Source organism: Furipterus horrens, unplaced genomic scaffold (genome assembly GCF_987537825.1).
Source record: "Furipterus horrens unplaced genomic scaffold, mFurHor1.1.pri manual_scaffold_11, whole genome shotgun sequence".
Classification (NCBI taxonomy): Eukaryota; Metazoa; Chordata; class Mammalia; order Chiroptera; family Furipteridae; genus Furipterus; species Furipterus horrens.
Window position 1 is genome coordinate 42553645 of NW_028327181.1, and position 17365 is coordinate 42571009.

The 17365-nt window shown below is 40.9% G+C and overlaps 1 pseudogene; it reads left to right on the top strand.

Annotated features, from left to right (window-relative positions):
- The first annotated feature begins 4678 nt into the window (after positions 1-4678).
- Positions 4679-8162, top strand: LOC149997394 (large ribosomal subunit protein eL28 pseudogene; annotated as a pseudogene).
- Positions 8163-17365: the final 9203 nt, after the last annotated feature.

The following is a 17365-nucleotide window of genomic DNA, read 5'->3' on the forward strand; positions in this document are numbered from 1 at the left end:
GTTTAAAAACAATACAAAAAAATCAATCAAACCAAGAGCTGGTTCTTTGAAAAGATAATCAAGGTTGACAAAGCTTTAACCAGACTCATCAAGAAAAAAAGAGAGAGGACCCAAATAAATAAAATCAGTATGAAAGCGGAGAAGTAACAGCTGAGACCAGAGAAATGCAAAAAATTGTAAAAAAAATATTATGAACAAGTATATGCTAATGAATTGGACAATCTGGACTAAATGGATAAATTCCTAGGAACATATAATCTTCCAGAAATGAATCAGGAAGATTTAGAAAATTCAAATAGACAAATTACAACTAATGAAATTGAAGCAGTAATTTAAAAGTTCCCAACAAAAGTCCTGGACTAGTTGGCTTCACAGGTGAATTTTACCAAACATCCAAAGAACTCACACCTATCCTTCTCAAACTATCCAAAAAAATTCAAGAGGAGGAAGGCTCCCAAACTAATTTTATGGGTCTAGAGTTATTCTAATTCCAAAACCAGAGAAAGACAGTACAAAGAGCTCTCTTGTGTCTTCACTTCCAAGGTGACAAAGAAGGGACAACAGCTGTGTAAAAAAGGACCATAGCCATGTGCAGCCTATTTGGTGCACTTACTGCACCCAATGTATTCCCAAGGAGAAGGCCATTAATAAGTCATCACTGGAAACACAGTGGAGGTCACAGCCATTAGGGACATTTCTGAAGTCAATTTCTTTAACAGCTATGTGATTCCCAGACTGTATGTGGAACTACATTACTCTGAGTTTTGCAATTCGCAGTAATGTAGTAGAAAATCATGTCGTGAATCCTAGAAGAACCAAACCCTCCTGCCCCAATTTAGACCTCCAGGTGCTGCCCCACAACCTCCACCAAAGCCTATGTAAGGAGCTAAGTCTTAAAGGATTGAAGAAAAGTTCTCTGGAAAAAAAATTAAATAGAAATTGTCCTTTTAAAAAAAAACACTACACAAAAAGAAAACTAGGCCAATATCCCTGATGAACATAGATGCTAAAATCTTCAATGAAATATTAGCACACTGTATCAGCCAATAACTTAAAAAGATCATACACCATGACCAAGTGGGATTTATCCTGGGGATGTAAGATTGGTACAATATTTAAAAATCAATAAACATGATACACCACACAAACCAAATGAAGGATGAAAACCACATGATCGTATCAATAGATGCAAAAAAAAGCACTTGATAAAATCAAGTATCCATTTATGATAAAAATTCTCAGCAAAGTGGAAATAGAGGGAACATAGCTCAATGTAATAAAGGCCATATATGACAAACTGCAACCAACATCATACTCAATAGGCAAAAACTAAACACATTTCCCTTAAGATCAGGAACAAGACAAGGGTGTCCGCTTTCACCACTCTTATTCAACATAGTACTGAAAACCTTAGCCACAGCAATCAGACAAGAAAAAGAAATAAAGGACATCCAAATTGGAAAGGAAGAAGTAAGTTGTCATTATTTGCAGATGACGTGATCTTGTATATAGAGGACCCTAAAGATTCCACCAGAAAACTACTAGGACTGATAAATGAATTCAGTAAAGTAGCAGGATACAAATAAATACCCCAAACCAGCTGCATTTTAAAAATTCTCACCCAAGGACATGTTTCTATTGATTTTTAGAGAGAAGGAGGAAGTGAGAGAGACAAACATCAATGTGAGAGAGAAACACTGATTGTTTGCCTCCCACACATGCCCCAACTGGGGATTGAACCTGCATTCTAGGTGTGTGCCCTGACCAGAACCAAACCAGCAACCTTTTAGTGCATGGAATGGTGCTCCAACTAGTTGAGCCATATGGCCTGGACATCATTTGCATTTTAATACACCAATAATAAACAATCTGAAAAGGGAACTAAGTAACCAATCCCATTTACAATTGCATTAAAGAAAATTCCTAAGAATAAATTTAACCAAGGTTGTAAAAGAGCTGTACTTGGAAACTTATAAGACTTGAAAGAAATCAAGAAAGATACAAATAAGTGAAAGTACATACCATGCTCACTGACTGGAAGAATTACCATCATTAAAATGTCCATACTACTCAAAGCAGTCTATAAATTCAATACAAGTCCTATCAAGATACCAATGGTGTATTCCACAGAACAAAAACAAATATTCCAAAAATTGATATGGAATTACAAAAGCCCTTGAATAGCCAAAACAATCCTGAAAAAGAAGAATAAAGTTGGAAAAAACATACTACCTGGTATCAACTATAATGCATGGCCACAGTAAACAAAACAACACAGTACTGGCATAAAAACAGACACATAGATCAGTGGAACAGAATGAAGAGTCCAGAAATAAACCCATGTCTTTATGGTCAAGTAGTATTTGACAAAGGAGGAAAAAGCATACAATGTGGCAAAGATAGTATAGTCTACAAATGGTGTTGTGAAAATTGGACAGATGAGTGCAAAAAAAAAGAAAAAAAGAAAAGAAAGAAAGAAAGACGGAAGGAAGGAAACTAGACCCCCTTACACCGTAACAAGAATAACTTCAGAATTGATTAAAGATTTAAATATAAGGCTCAAAACCATAAAACTTCTATTACAAAACAGAGGCAGTAAAATCTCAGACATTTCTTGTAGCAATATTTTTTTTCTGATATATCTCCTTGGACAAGGGAAAAATAAACTATGGGACTACATCAAACTCAAAAGTTTCTTCACAGAAAATAAAAAGACAACCCACTGAATAAGATAACCTGTTTGCCAATGACATATCTGATAAGAAGTTCATATCCAAAATTTATAAAGAACTTATAAAACTCAACACCCCCCCCAAAAAAAAATTCCAACTTAAAAAATGGTCAAAGGACCTAAATAGACATTTCTACAAAACACTGTTTTGAAAGAATATATGCACCCCTGTGTCCATTGCAGTATTATTTACAATCGCCAAGATTTTGAAGCAACCCAACTGCCCATCAGTAGATGAGTGGATAAAAATGCTGTGGTACATTTACGCAATGGAATGCCACTCACTCATAAAAAAGAAGAAAATCTTATATTTTGCAACAGCATGGATGGACTTGGAGAGCATTATGCTAAATGAAATAAACCAGTCAGAGAAAGACAAGTACCATATGATTTTATTTATATGTGAAATCCAATGAACAAAATAAACTAACACACCAAATAGAAACAGATTCATAGATACAGAGAACAGATTGACAACTGTCATGGGAAGGTTTGGGGAACTGGGTGGAAAAGGTGAAGGGATTAAGGAAAGAAAAAAAACCTTTTAGACACAGACAATAGTGTGGTGATTACCAGAAGGAAGGGGGGAGTGGGGGAGGTAGAAGAGGGTAAAGGGGTGATAAGTGGTGATAGATGAAGACTTGCCTCGAGATGGTAAACACATAATGCAATATTCAGGGAATATATTAGAACTGTACACTGGAAACCTATATAATTTTATTAACTGTCACCCCAAAAAAATTCAATAAAATTTTTTACAAATGTGCAAAGGACATGAATAGACACTTCTCCAAAGAGATGACCAATAGAGATATGAAAAGATGTTCAGTGTAACTAATCATCAGAGAAATAAAAATTAAAACTATAGTGAGATACCATCTCAAAGTTGTGAAAATGGCTATCATCAATAAACTCACAAACAATTGTTGGCAAAGATGTGGACAAAAAGGTTCCCTCATGCACTGTTTTTGGGAATGCAGATTGGTGCTGACATTATGGAAAACAGTGTGGAGTGTCCTCAAAGAATTAAAAATGGTACTGCCTTACTACCCATCAATTCCACTCCTGAATATATATCCAAAGAAATCCAAAACACTAATTGAAAAAACACATGCATCGTTATGTTCAAAAGCCAAGATATGGAAGCAACCCAAGTGACCATCAATAGACTTATGGATAAAAATGCAGTGGTACATATGTGGTTTGTCTAGAAAGTATCCAGCCACGTAATATGAAAAACAGAGATATTTATTGAAGAAGATACAAGATAAAGAAACATTGTACGTAGGACAATGACATCTCAGTCCCCTTCAAAGCAGGCACCTCAGGACTTCATAGAGTTCTCCCGATTGCCATCAACTGCCCCCTTGTATTTTCCTAAATCTCCTTGACAGTCTGAAATCTCTTCCCTTTCAAAGGTGATTCTAGTTTTGGGAAAAGCCAGAAGTTACAGGGCACCAAATCTGGGCTTTAGTGGAGCTGAGTCACCTGGGTGGTTTAATGTTTCACCAAAAAAAAACTGCACGAGACGTGATGCATGAGCAGGCACATTGTCATGATGAAGCTGCCAGTCACCAGTTGCCCACAGCTGCAGCCTCCTGAATCATTCCAATAGTTTCTGCGGAGGAACGTTCAAGCATAATGCAAAATTTGATGCAGATCCGTTGCTCTACTTGCTCAGGCCTCATAGTATACACACTCACTCAATGGCATCTACCGCCCCCACTGACTAGTACAGTGAAGTCGTCATTGTTCACGCATGGGCATTTCAGTCCACTCTCCCTGCCTGCCAGATTACATAGATGTCTGTCACACAAACCATTCTTATATTAACAATGGCTGGACTTTGTCTAGATAGACATTGTATATACAATGGAATATATCTTGACCATAAAAATGAATGAGCTCTTTACCTCTCTGGCTGCCTCAGCAAGAGGAGCTCCCACCATGTCTGCCCACCTGCAATGGATGGTCATCCGGAACTGCTCCAGCTTCCTGATCAAGAGGAACAAGCAGACGTACAGCTCCAAACCCAATAATCTGAAGGCCTGCAACTCCCTTTGCTACAACAGGCTGATTCACTGCAAGATGTGGGCATGGAGCCAGCACCGGTGGCAAAGTTGTGGTGGTTGTCATGAAGTGGAGACCCAGCCAATGAAAGATGGCCACCTCCTGTGTTCAGACCACCATCAACAAGAATGCCAAGGCCACCCTGGCACATGATCTGCAGGAACAAGGACTGCCCAGACCTGTGCATGGCCACAATCCGCAGGGCCAGCACCATCCTGCACAGCCAGAAGCCCATGATAGTGAAGAAGAAGCAGGTACCCCCACCAAGAGCTCCCGATCACTCTCCTCGCAAAGCAATAAAAGTATCAGCTAACTTTCTTTAAAAAAAAAAAAAAAAGAATGAAATCTTAGCATTTCTGACAATGGGTGGACTAAGATGGTGTTGTGGTAGGTGTCAGAGAAAGACAAATACCATATAATTGAAATCTAAAACAAAATAAACAAACAAAATTGATACAGACTCATAGATACAAAGAACAGACTAAAGGTTGCCAGAGGGGAGTCATACTGTGTAGCTGGGTGGAAAAGGGGAAGGGACCAAGAAGTACAAATTGGTAGCTACAGAACAGTCACGGGGCTGTAAATTATAGCATAAGGAGTATAGTCACTAATTTTGTAATAACTCGGTGATTGTGGGGGAGGTAGGGGTGGAGGGCAGTAGAAAAGGGCATGGGGGATACATGGTGAAGGACAGAGACTTAACTTGGGGGTGAACACACAATGCAGTGTACAGGTAGTGTGTTGTAAAATTGTGCACCTGACACCTGTGTAATTTTGTTAACCAGTGTCACCCTGATAAATTCAATTAAAATATACTGTAATAACATGGTGCCAGGTGGGCACTGGAAATATTGGGAGAGCGCTCTGTGAAGTATGTGATTGTCTGACCACTGTATTGTATACCTGTAACTAATACACAACAATATCCAATGTAATCTTTAATTGAAAAAAAAATTTAATAAAAGTTGGAAAAAATACAAAGTCCCAGAACCTGTTTATAATGGCTTGTTAGAGTTTAGTCACTTCATAAAACATTATGCTTTTCTTTTTTTGTTGTTTTATTTTTAGGTTAAAAAGATTCCTAGGTCATGGTAAGATCTGAAAATAATTTTTAATTCATTGTTCATCACAGCTGTTATTGTTAACCAATGGTCAGATTTTGTACTTAAAAATTTTTTTTTTATAAATAGTGAATCAGGAGATGAATTTAGAAGCAAATCTTAATAAAATGGAGAAGATACCAGAGAGTAATATAGCTAGCAGGATTAATTGCTGTTTTGTAAGGTGGTTATTTCAGTTTTATATGTGTGTGTATGTGTTTGTACTGTGTTATTTAGGAAATGTTTTCCTTATTGTAGAGCTCGGCCAGTAATGAAAGCCATTGGTGTGCAGCTTAACCAAATGCCCAACTTCCCCGTAGGCGATGCGTCCTCATAAAGGAGCAGACACATTCGCACTGGTAAGAGTCTGTGCTCCTGCGTTTGGATGTCATCTCTGTGCCTACTGCCTGTGGGAAACTGGAACCCTTCAGACCTCAGTTTCATTTTTTAATTCCTCACCCTAGGATCCATTTATTGATTTGAGAGAGAGACAGACAGAGAGAGCGAGAGAGAGAGAGAGAGAGAGAGAAACATTGATGTGAGAAACACTGATTGGTTGCCTCCCGTAAGTGCCCCGACCAGGATGGAACCCGAAATCTTCCAGTGCACAGGAGGACGCTCCAATCAGCCAAGCCACATGGCCAGAGCAAGGCCTCAGTTTCTTTATCTCTGTTATGGGATAATCAGAGTACCTGCTTCATAGCATTAATTACTGTAAAGTGCTCAGCACGTGGTTGGCTTGTCTTCCGCTTCTTCCTCTTTATGATTATGACTTGTATTCATTATTATTACTATCAACTGAACCTAAACTGGTAGGGAAGAAGTATTTTTAGTGTTATTATCAACTGGACCTTAAAATGGTAAGAAACTGCATTTTCTCCACTAGAGATTGAATATGCAAGGTACAGGTAATTAAAACCATAAACCTGAGTTTGAGGTTAGGAGGCCTGTATTGCTGTTACTCCTATAGACTCAGTGCCTTTTGCTGCAACCTTTGAGTCAGTGAGTGTTCCACCTAAGCCCTCAGTGAACACACCTTATAGGAGGCCCACACAGGGGAAGAGGTTTCCCCCACCCATGAATTGAGGCCTAGCATAGCAGAAAACAGATTTGTGCCCTGGCGTCCCCCTTGAAACTGCCTCTCCAGGGGCCCCTCCCCACCTCAGCCCTGCTCAGTGCTTCCTGACCTTGATCAGCCACTGTCCCAGTCTGTGCACATGCACGGCCTCTGCACGCGTGGGCCTTCGCTGCTGCGCACATGCATGGCTGCCTCCTCTGGCCCTCCCGGCCTGGCAGCAGGTCATGGCTGCTTGTGCCCTCAGGACTCATTCCAGCACCTTGCCCATAAACCGACCACTCACGGGCTCCTGGTTGATTCTGTTTGTTTCAGTCATCACTTGCAGTCAGCCATTCCGGAGGGAATAGGAAGACGAAGAATTCATTAGCAGCTTGTGCAGGCTCCTCTTCCTTTTATTTGGTAACTATTCCCCAGTTTCTCTGGCAGCTCACCTCTGAGGAAATCTCACTCAGCAACCCCACAAGCTGGCTGGGCTGGGGGAGACTGTATTAATTTCCTATGGGTACCATAACAAACTACCACAAATTTAATGGCTTAACACATGAATTTATTTTATGGGGAATACTTATGGAGGTCAGAAGCCTGAATTTGGCTTCAGTGAGCTAAAGGGTGCTGGCAAATTGGGCTCCTTCTGGATGCTCCAGGGGGAATGTGCATCCTTACCCCTCAGCTCCCAGGGGCTGCCTGCATCCCGTTCTCCTGGCCCCTTCTCATCACTAGAGCCTCTTCTGTGGTCCCACCTCCTCTTTCTACTAAGTGACCCTTTTGCCTCCCCATTAGACAAACCCTTGTGATTACACTGGACCTGCTGGGATGATCCAGGAGCCTCTCCCACCTTAAAGTCCAGGGTATTAGGATGCGGATATCTTGGGGGTCATTATTCAGCCCACGCCTGGAAGGCTTTGGAGTTCCAGGAACTGGGTTAGAATCCTTGCTCTGCCCCTACTACTTCTGCTTTCTGAGCTCTTTCTTTGGAAGGGAAACAAATATTAACATCCATGATTTTATGAAATGAAATTAAGTGGGACAATGTGGATAAAATGCCCAGCTCTGTCGGGCACACATCAGGCCTCCTTGTCTCCACACTCCTTCATTGGCTTTCAAGCTGATCACCTCCCAACGCCCAGGGCCATGTCTCAGCACAGAAGGCGGTCCAGTGCTGCTGCCCTCGGCCCTGACCTAACCGGGCAGGTCCTTGGCAGGGCTGGGCACACAGGAAGCTGCTGCAATTGCTTGCTCAGTCAAACTTCACTCATTCACTTAACAAACATTATTCTATGTCTATGAAATGACAGGAATGGTTGCTTTTCTCTTTTTAAAAAGTCCTTATGTTTTATAGTTATTCCAATTATTTCCCCTTTGCTCTCCTCCACCCAGCCCACACCCCACATCCATAGTCCATCCCCACCCCGTTATCTATGTCCATGGGTCCTTCGTATATGTTCTTTGACTAGTCCCTTCCCCTTCTTTCTATCAGTCCCTGCCTCCCCCATCCCCCCTTACAGTTGTCAGTCTATTCCGTGATTTTATGCCTCTGGTTCTATTTTGCTCATTAGTTCATTTTGTTCATTAGATTCCTTTTATAAGTGAGATTATATGTTATTTGTCTTTCACTGGCTGGCTTATTTCATTTAGCATAATACTCTCCAGGTCCATCCATGCTGTTGTGAAAGGCAGGAGTTCTTTCTTCGTTCTTTCTGCTGCATCGTAGTCCATTGTGTAAATGCACCAGTTTTTGATCCACTCATCTACAGATGGGCACTTAGGCTGTTTCCAGCACTTGGCTATTGTAAACAGGGCTGCTATGAACACAGGGGTGCATAGGTTCTTCTGAACTGAGGTTTCAGATGCTAGGGTATATTCCCAGCAGTGGAATCATTGGGTCAAAATGTAGTTCTATTTTAATTTTTTGAGGAAATTCCATACTGTTCTCCACAGTGGCTGCACCAGTCTGCATTCCCACCAGCAGGGCACTAGGGTTCCCTTTTCTCCACATCCTCGCCAGTACTTGTTGTTTGTTGATTGATTAATGATAACTATTTTGGTAAGAGTGAAGTGGTAATCATTGTGGTTTTAATTTGCATTTCTCTGATGGCTAGTGATGTTCAGCATCCTCTCATATGTCTGTGGGCCATCTGTATGTCCTCCTTGGAGAAGTGTCTGTTCAGGTCCTTTGCTCATCTTTTAATTGGATTGTTTGTCTTCCCAGGGTTGAGTCATGAGTTCTATATATTTTGGCGAGTAAACCCTTATTCGATGTATCGCTGGCAAATGTGTTCTCTCATACAGTCGGTTCCCTTTTCATTTTGATGATGGTTTCTTTAGCAGTGCAGAAGCTTTTTAATTTCATGTAGTCCCACTTGTTTAAATATTTTCCTTGCCTTAGGAGATATATCAGCAAAAATATTTCTACATGAGATACCTGAAATTTTACTGCCTGTGTTTTCTGCTAGGATTTTTATGGTATGATAACTTATATTTAAATCTTTTATACATTTTGAGTGTATGGTGTGACTTGGTGGTCTACTTTTATTGTTTTGCATGTTCTTGTCCAGTTCTCTCAACACCATTTATTGAAAAAACTATTTTTACTCCACTGTATGCTCATGCCACCTTTGTCAAATATTAATTGACCATAGAGTCTTGGGTTTATTTTTGGTCTCTATATTCTGTTCCATTGGTCTATGCGTCTGTTCTTACGCCAGTATCAGACTGTTTTGATTATAGTGGCCTTGTTATATAGTTTAATATCAGGTATTGTGATCCTTCCTACTTTGTTCTTCCTTCTCAAAATTTCCGAGGCTATTCTGGGTTGTTTATGGTTCCATATAAAATTTTGAAATATTTGTTCTATATCGGTGAAATATGTCATTGGTATTTTAATAGGAATTGTATTGAATCTATAGGTTTCTCTGGATAGTATAGACATTTTAATGATGTTAATTCTTCCAATCCATGAACATGGTATATGATTCTATTTATTTGTGTCTTCCTTAATTTCTTTTTTCAGTGTCCTGTAATTTTCTGCGTACAAGTCTTTTACCTCCTTGGTTAAGTTTATTCTTAGGTACTTCATTTTTCTTGTTGCTGTAGTAAATGGCATTTTTCTCCTAGCTTCTGTTTCTGATATTTCACTGTCGATGTACAAAAATGCCTTTGATTTCTGAATATTGACTCTGTATCCCACTATTTTGCCAAATTCACTTATTAAATCAAGAAGTTTTTTTGGTGGCGCCTATAGGGTTTTCTATGTACGCTATCATGTCATCTGCAAATAATGACAGTTTTACTTCCTCCTTTCCAATTTGAATGATTTTTATTTCTTTCTCTTGTCTATCGCTATGGATAGAACTTCCAGTACTATGTCAAACAGAAGTGGTGAAAGCTGACACCCTTGTCTTGTTCTTGATCTTAGGGGGAAAGCTTTTAGGTTTTGCCCATTGAGTATGATGTTGGCTGTAGGTTTTTCATATAAGGCTTTTATTATGTTGAGGTATGCTCCCTGTACTTCCAATTTGCTGAGAGTTTTTTTCCATAAATGAGTGCTGTACTTTATTAAATGCTTTCTCAGCATCTTGATATGATCATTTGATTTTTGGGGTTTATTTTGTTTATGTGAAGTAATACATTTATTGATTTGCAAATGTACCATCTTTGCATCTCTGGGATGAATCCCACTTGATCATGGTGTATGATCTTTCAAATGTATTGCTGTATCTGGTTTGCCAATATTTTGTGAGGATTTTAGCATCTACTTTCATCAGCAATATTGGCCTGTGGTTGTCTTTCTTAGCTATGTCTTTACTTGGTTTTAAAATTAGGATAATATTGGCCTCATAAGAAGAGTTCGGGAGTCTTCCCTCTTCTTGAATTTTTTGGAAGAGTTTGAGAAACATAGGCATTAGTTCTTTTTTTAAATGTTTGGTAAAATTCACCTGTGAAGCCATCCAGTCCAGAGCTTTTGTGTGCTGGGAGTTTTTTGATTACTGCTTCAATCTCACTAGGTGTTATCAGTCTATTCAGGCTTTCTGCTTCTTCCTGATTCAGTTTTGGAACATTATCTGTTTCTAGAAAATTTTCCATTTCACCCAGGTTGTGAAATTTCTTGGCATGTAGTTGTTCATAGTAATTTCTTACAATCTTTTATATTTCTGTAGTATTGGTTGTTATTGCTCCTCATTCATGATTTTATTGTTTTGAGTCTTCTCTCTTTTTTTCTTGATGAGTCTTGTTAAAAGCTTGTTGATTTTGTTCATTATTTCAAAGAACCACTTTCTGGATTTACTCATCCTTTGAATTGTTCTTTTAGTCTCTATGTACTCTAATTCTGTTCTGGCTGGTTTGGCTCAGTGGATTGAGCGTCGGCCTGAGAGCTAAGTGTCGCTGGTTCGATCTTCCAGTCAGGGCACATCAGAGAAGGAAAACTCTGATTCCAAAAAACCTCCGCTGCCTTGCGGCATACCTCTTCAGGGGAAAGGCTAAGGGAGTAAACCCCGACAGAAAATCCAGAGCCGGAGTCCCTAAGGCGGTTTGACGTTGTAGTCAACACCGGCAACTCCTGCGGCGCACCTGAAGCCAAGCTGTGTTGACTCCGTCTTTCCCTTGGACCCTTCAGCTGCGAAGAGAGGGGGGGTCTGCTGCATGGGCAACAGCAGACCCTCCATATCACCCTGCCCAGGCTCTGTAGCTTCAGCTTCACTGGAGAGGACACTCCAGCGTCATTGCAAGATGTCGATTCAACACGGGAGGAGACAGATACCGTGTCACTCCTGAGTCGGACTGCACAGCCATTCTCGGCGGTGCAGATAGACTCTTAAGAAGCTACACCATCGTCTCTTGAGACGGACGGCTGCCGACGACGACTCTAATTCTGCTCTGATGTTGATTATTTCTTTCCTTCTGCTCACTCTGGGCTTTGTTGTGGTTTCTCTAGTTCTTGTAGATTTAGAGTTAGGTTGTTTATTTGAAATTTTTCTCTTTTTTAAAGGTAGGCCTGCATTGCTATGAACTTCCCTCTCAGGATTTCCTTGTCTGTGTCCCTTAGGTTTTGGGCTGTTGTGTGCTCATTTTCTTTTGTTTCCAGAACTTTTTTGATTTCTTCCTTGATCTCATTGTTAACCCATTTATTGTTTAATAGCACATTACTCAGTCTCCATGAATTTGAATGTTTTTGTTTTTTCTTTGAGGTTGGTTTCTAGTTTCAAGCCATTATATCCAATAAAATGCTTTATATGGTTTCAGTTTTCTTGAATTCATTGAGGTTTGTTTTGTGTCTTACCAAGTGGTCTATTTTTGTGAATGTGCCATGTGCACTTGAAAAAAATGTATATTTTGCTTCTTTGGGGTGAAAACTTCTGTATATATTAATTAAGTCCATTTGATCTAGAGTGTTGTTCAGTGCCACAATATCCTTGATGATTCTTTGTTTGGAAGATCTATCCATTGTTAGCAGTGGGGTATTAAAATCTCGTACTATGAGTGTGTTGCTGTCTATATCTTTCTTGAAGTCCTCCAAGATTTTCCTCATATGTTTGGGTGATCCTAGGTTGGGTGCATATATGTTTACAAGGGTTATATCTTCTTGATGCATTGTTCCCTTAAGTATTATGAAATGTCCTTCTCTGTCTCTTTTTATGTTCTTTGTTTTGAGTTTTTTTTTTTTTTTTTTGTCTGGTATCATATTGCTACCCAGGCTTTTTATAATGTCCATTTGCTTGGATATTTTTTTTATCCCCTCACTTTTGGTCTGTGCGGATCTTTTGTTCTGAAGTGGGTCTCTTATAGACAGCATATATGTGGGTCATGTTTTCTAATCCATTCAGCTACCCTATGTTTTTTGTTTGGAGCATTTAATCCATTTACATTTAAGGATTATTGATAGATACTTATTCATTGCCATGTTTTCCCTTTGTATCTGTGTTCCCACCCCCTCTGTCTCTCTCTTTCTCTTCATCTTCTTAAAGCAGTCCCTTTAGCATGTCTTGCAATGCTGGTTTGGTGGAGATATGTTCTTGTAACTTTCTTTTTCTTTTTTTTTCTTTTTTGGTCCGGAAAGCTCTTTATTTCTCCTTCCATTTTGAATGAGAGCCTTGCTGGGTACAGTAGTCTTGGTTGTAGGCCTTTGCTTTTCAATACTTGGAATATTTCTTACCATTCCCTTCTGGCTTGCAGTGTTTCTGTTGAGAAATCAGCTGATAGCCTTATTGCAGCTCCCTTGTACGTAACTAGCTGTTTCTCCCTTGCTGCCTTTAAGATTCTCTCTTTGTCTGAATTTTGCCATTTTAATTATGACGTTCCTTAGAGTGGGCCTCTTTGTGTTTATCTTGATTGGAACCCTCTTTGCTTCCTGGACTTCCATGATTTTTTCTCTCATTGAGTTAGGGAAGTTTTCTGTCATTACTTCTTCAAATAAGGTTTCTATCCCTTGCTCTTCTTCTTCTTTTGGAATCCCCATTATACAGATATTACATTTCATGTTGTCCTGCAGCTCTCTTTACCCCTCTTCATTCTTTTTTAGTCTTTTTTCATTTTGTTGTTCTGTCTGGGAATTTTTTTTCTACTTTGTCCTCCAGCTCACTGATTCAATGCTTTGCTTCATCTAATCTGCTTTTAATTCCATCTACTGTGTTCTTCATTTCAGATATTGTGTTTTTCTTTTCCTCCTGGATCTTATTGATATTTTCTATGTCCTTTTTCATGCTGGTGTAGTTTGCAGTAAGTTCCTTGTAGCTTCCTTGGAGTTCTTTGTAGTTCTCACTGAGCTCCTTGAGCATCCTTATAACCAATATTTTGAACTCAGTATCTGACAGTTTGCCTGCTCAATTTCACTTAGCAGTCTTTCTGGGGATTCCTCCTTTCCTTTTGATTGGGGGTTGTTTCTTTGTCTCCCCATTTTAGGTGGCTCTTCTTGTTTGTTTCTGTGTATTAGATTTGTCTGCTTTGTGTCCTGGTCTTCATGGTGTGATCTTCTGTGTTAGGAGACCTGCGGGACTCAGCGGTGCATTCCCCTTGAGTTCCTGAGATTGGTGCTCTTGGGCTGCCCTTTATGCCATTTATGTGGGCTCTCTGGTTGTAACTGGGTTTTTGTTGTTGTTGGGTGATTCTTTGGTGGGTCCTTCCTTCTGGCTGGCTGATTGAGAGTCACTTCACCCACCAAGTCTTGAATACTATTGTACAGGTGCTGTCTGTAAGGTTACCTAGCTGGCTGCAGCAAATCTCAGGCATTCAGCTCCTGCCTCCAAGTCCTGAACCTGCTGCTCTCTCATTGGAGGTTTGGCTGAATTCTCAACTCTGAACACCCCTCTGCTCATGAGCTGTGCTGGGTTGGGTCCTACCTATCCCTCTGAGTTTTTGGTTAGCAGAGCTGCTGTGCCCACATGCACCAGCATATGAGCCCTGAGTCACTGCCAAGTCTTGAGTCTCACCTCAGCTCCCCTTTTCAGAGAGTTTCCACATGGCCCAATTGCTGTAGCACCAGTTCTGAGAGGCCCTGTTCTCCATGTGCTTCCCCTCCTCAAAGATCACATAGTCTCTCATGGTCACGGAGGGCCACTGCCTTCCAGAGCTCCCAACGGTTTTTTTTATAACCTTTCTTACTGGATCTTTCCTGGAGGGCATTAGGAGGAGCCCTGCAACTATACAATAACACAGGGTGGTGGCAGAGTGCTGACCTCATTCTGTCCAGAGATCTGATTCAGCCTCAGGTGGGCAGCTCCCACTGCACTGTTTCTGAGGCCCCCACCTCCCAGGCCTTCTCACTCTGCCTCAGTAGCTCATGGCTCCTGAGCTGATCTGCAGCTGCCCCTACTCTGTGCAGCCAGAAGCGCTGGGCTGGGCAGCCATGGCGGCTCTGCTTAGAAAGCATGGGCTGCTGGCTCCCAGGAGCCCTGCAGGTGGGCCCAGTCTTGCGCACTCCTGCATAGTCCTTGTGCTCTCGTCTGCGTTCATGCTCACTCACAGGCACTCACTCACTCTCCACTCTTTGTTTTTACTGCAAGTCCAGTCAGGATGGGAGCAAGTGGATGGGGATGCTTAGCTACTCTGCCACCATCTTCAAAATCTCTTCATTATTTTTTCAAACAGGTGTTTTATCCCTTGCTCATTTTCTTCTCTTTCTGGTACCCCTGTGATTTGAATATTATGTTTCCTGTTGACCCAAAGCTCCCTTAAATTTTGTTCATTATTTTTAAGTCTTTTTTGTTTTGTTGCTCTGACTGGATATTTTTTCTACCTTGTCTTCCAACTCGCTGATTCAATCCTCTGCTTCATCTAGTCTGCTTTTAATTCTTTCTAGTGTATTATTCATTTTACTTGGTTCTTATTCATAGGTTCTATGTCCTTTTTCATGCTGATGTAGTTCCCACTAAGTTTCTTGTAGTTCTCACTAAGTTCCTTGAGCATCGTTATAACCATTACTTTGAACTCTGTTGCATGCCTCAATTTCATTTAGCTCTTTTTCTGTGGATTCCTCCTTTCCTTTCAATTGGGGGTTGTTTCTTTGTCTTCCCATTTTAGGTGACTCTTTGTTCATTTCTACATATTAGATTGACCTGCTCTGACTCCCTGTCTTTGTGGGATGGCCTTCTGTGGTAGGAGACCTATGGGACTCAGTGGTGCAGCCTCCTTGATCTCCTATAATGTTGTACAGGTGCTGACAGAACACAACAAAACAACATAGAAAACATAACCCACACCAGCAAAAATACACCACTGCAGCAACAGAAATATGAATGACAAGTGAGCAGAGATACAAAGTGAGTAAGAATATTATAAGAAAGGTAAAAAAGAATATGAGGTTACTAAAATAAAGAAAAATTATTTTAAAAGGGTAGAGGGAGGAGAAATAATAAGGGTAAGGAATAGAAACAAGGTGAAGAAAGGGAAAAAATAAAATTTAAACTGAAAGTAAGAAAGGGAAGAAAGAAGGCAAAATAGAATAAGACAAAGGAAGAGTAAAAAATGAGATCTGATATAAAAAATATTGAAAAAAAGGAACAAAATTGAAAAATAATCAACTACCACAGCAATATCAATGACAAATGAGCAAAGATTAATAAAGGTGGAAAGAGAATACAATATTATAAGAAGGAGAAAAAGAATATGAGATGACTAAAGGAAAGAAAAATAATTTTGAGAAGATAAAGGGAGGAGCAATAATAAGAGTAAGAAACAAAAATGAGGTGAAGAAGTGGAAAAATAAAATTTAAAATGAAAATAAGAAAAGGAGGAAGAAGGCAAAATGGAGTAAGAAAAAGGAAGAGTAAAATATGAGATTTGAAATAAAAAAAGATAGTAGACTTATAGAAACGAAGTTGAAGAAAAAGGAAAAATGTTAAAAAGCTATGCAAAAAGAAAACCATGCAAACCATGAAAAAGAACGAGGAGGACTTCATCTCAGCAGAGTTCAGCGCATGGCTGCAGGCCTCTCTTTCCAGATCTGGCTCTGGCAGTTTTAGACACCATCCCTGCCTAACCCGAGGCTGCCTGTTCAAGGCTACAAGTCATTCACAGCCCGTGGCTGTCTCCTTCAGGCTCGGCCGCCTCTGGGATGGTCTTCTCTGCTCTGCTGTGCTGGCTTTTCATCAGCACAAGGCCCAGGAAAGCACTGCAGTTACCACCTCCGCCTGCCTCTATCTGCAGCCCTGCCGTTAGTCTTAGCCTCACCACTGGCCCGTCTGGTTCTGAGAGGGCTTCTGGTGCCTTGGGAGGTTGGGGCCCCTGGAGCTCCCCTGGGAGGCACAGTTCAGACTTCAGGGAAGGTGGTGGGTGTGTTCCCCACCCTTGCAGCATGTCTTGGTCTGTCCTGGATTATTTCCAATAATGTATAGTTTCTGATGAGTTAGCTGTCCATTTCATGTAAGGAGCCAACCTGTGTCAAAGGGGAAGCCCTTTCCTGCCTGGCGCTGATGGCAGCTCTGTGTGAGAGCCAGGCTAAGTGGGGCCGGGAATTCCCCTTGCTATGCCAGTTTCTGTACTTGTCAGCCCAGTTAGTTTCAGAGGAATAGGGCCCAGGAACCACTGTGTCTGGTCACAGCTGAGAAAAGTTCAGAAAGGTTCCCCTTGGCGTCTCCAGTTCTTTACACAGACACACACACACACACACACACACACACACACACACCCACGCACACCCTCTGCACCCAGCAGGGGCTCCTGAGCCTGGCTGGACTGTTCTGCAGGAGGGAGATAAGCATGCCTTTCCTTCCCTTGCTAGATGTTTTTACTCTGCAAAGGATGGGGGCATTCTGCCTGGCTGCAAATAATCTCTGGTTCCCAGCCCACTGCCTTTGCAGGAGACGCAGTCCAGAACTCTGTGTTCTGTGCCGCCCCTGGCCTGCTAGTTGAGCTAGGTGGGGCCCAGCAAAGCCCCCTTGTTGCACAACTCTC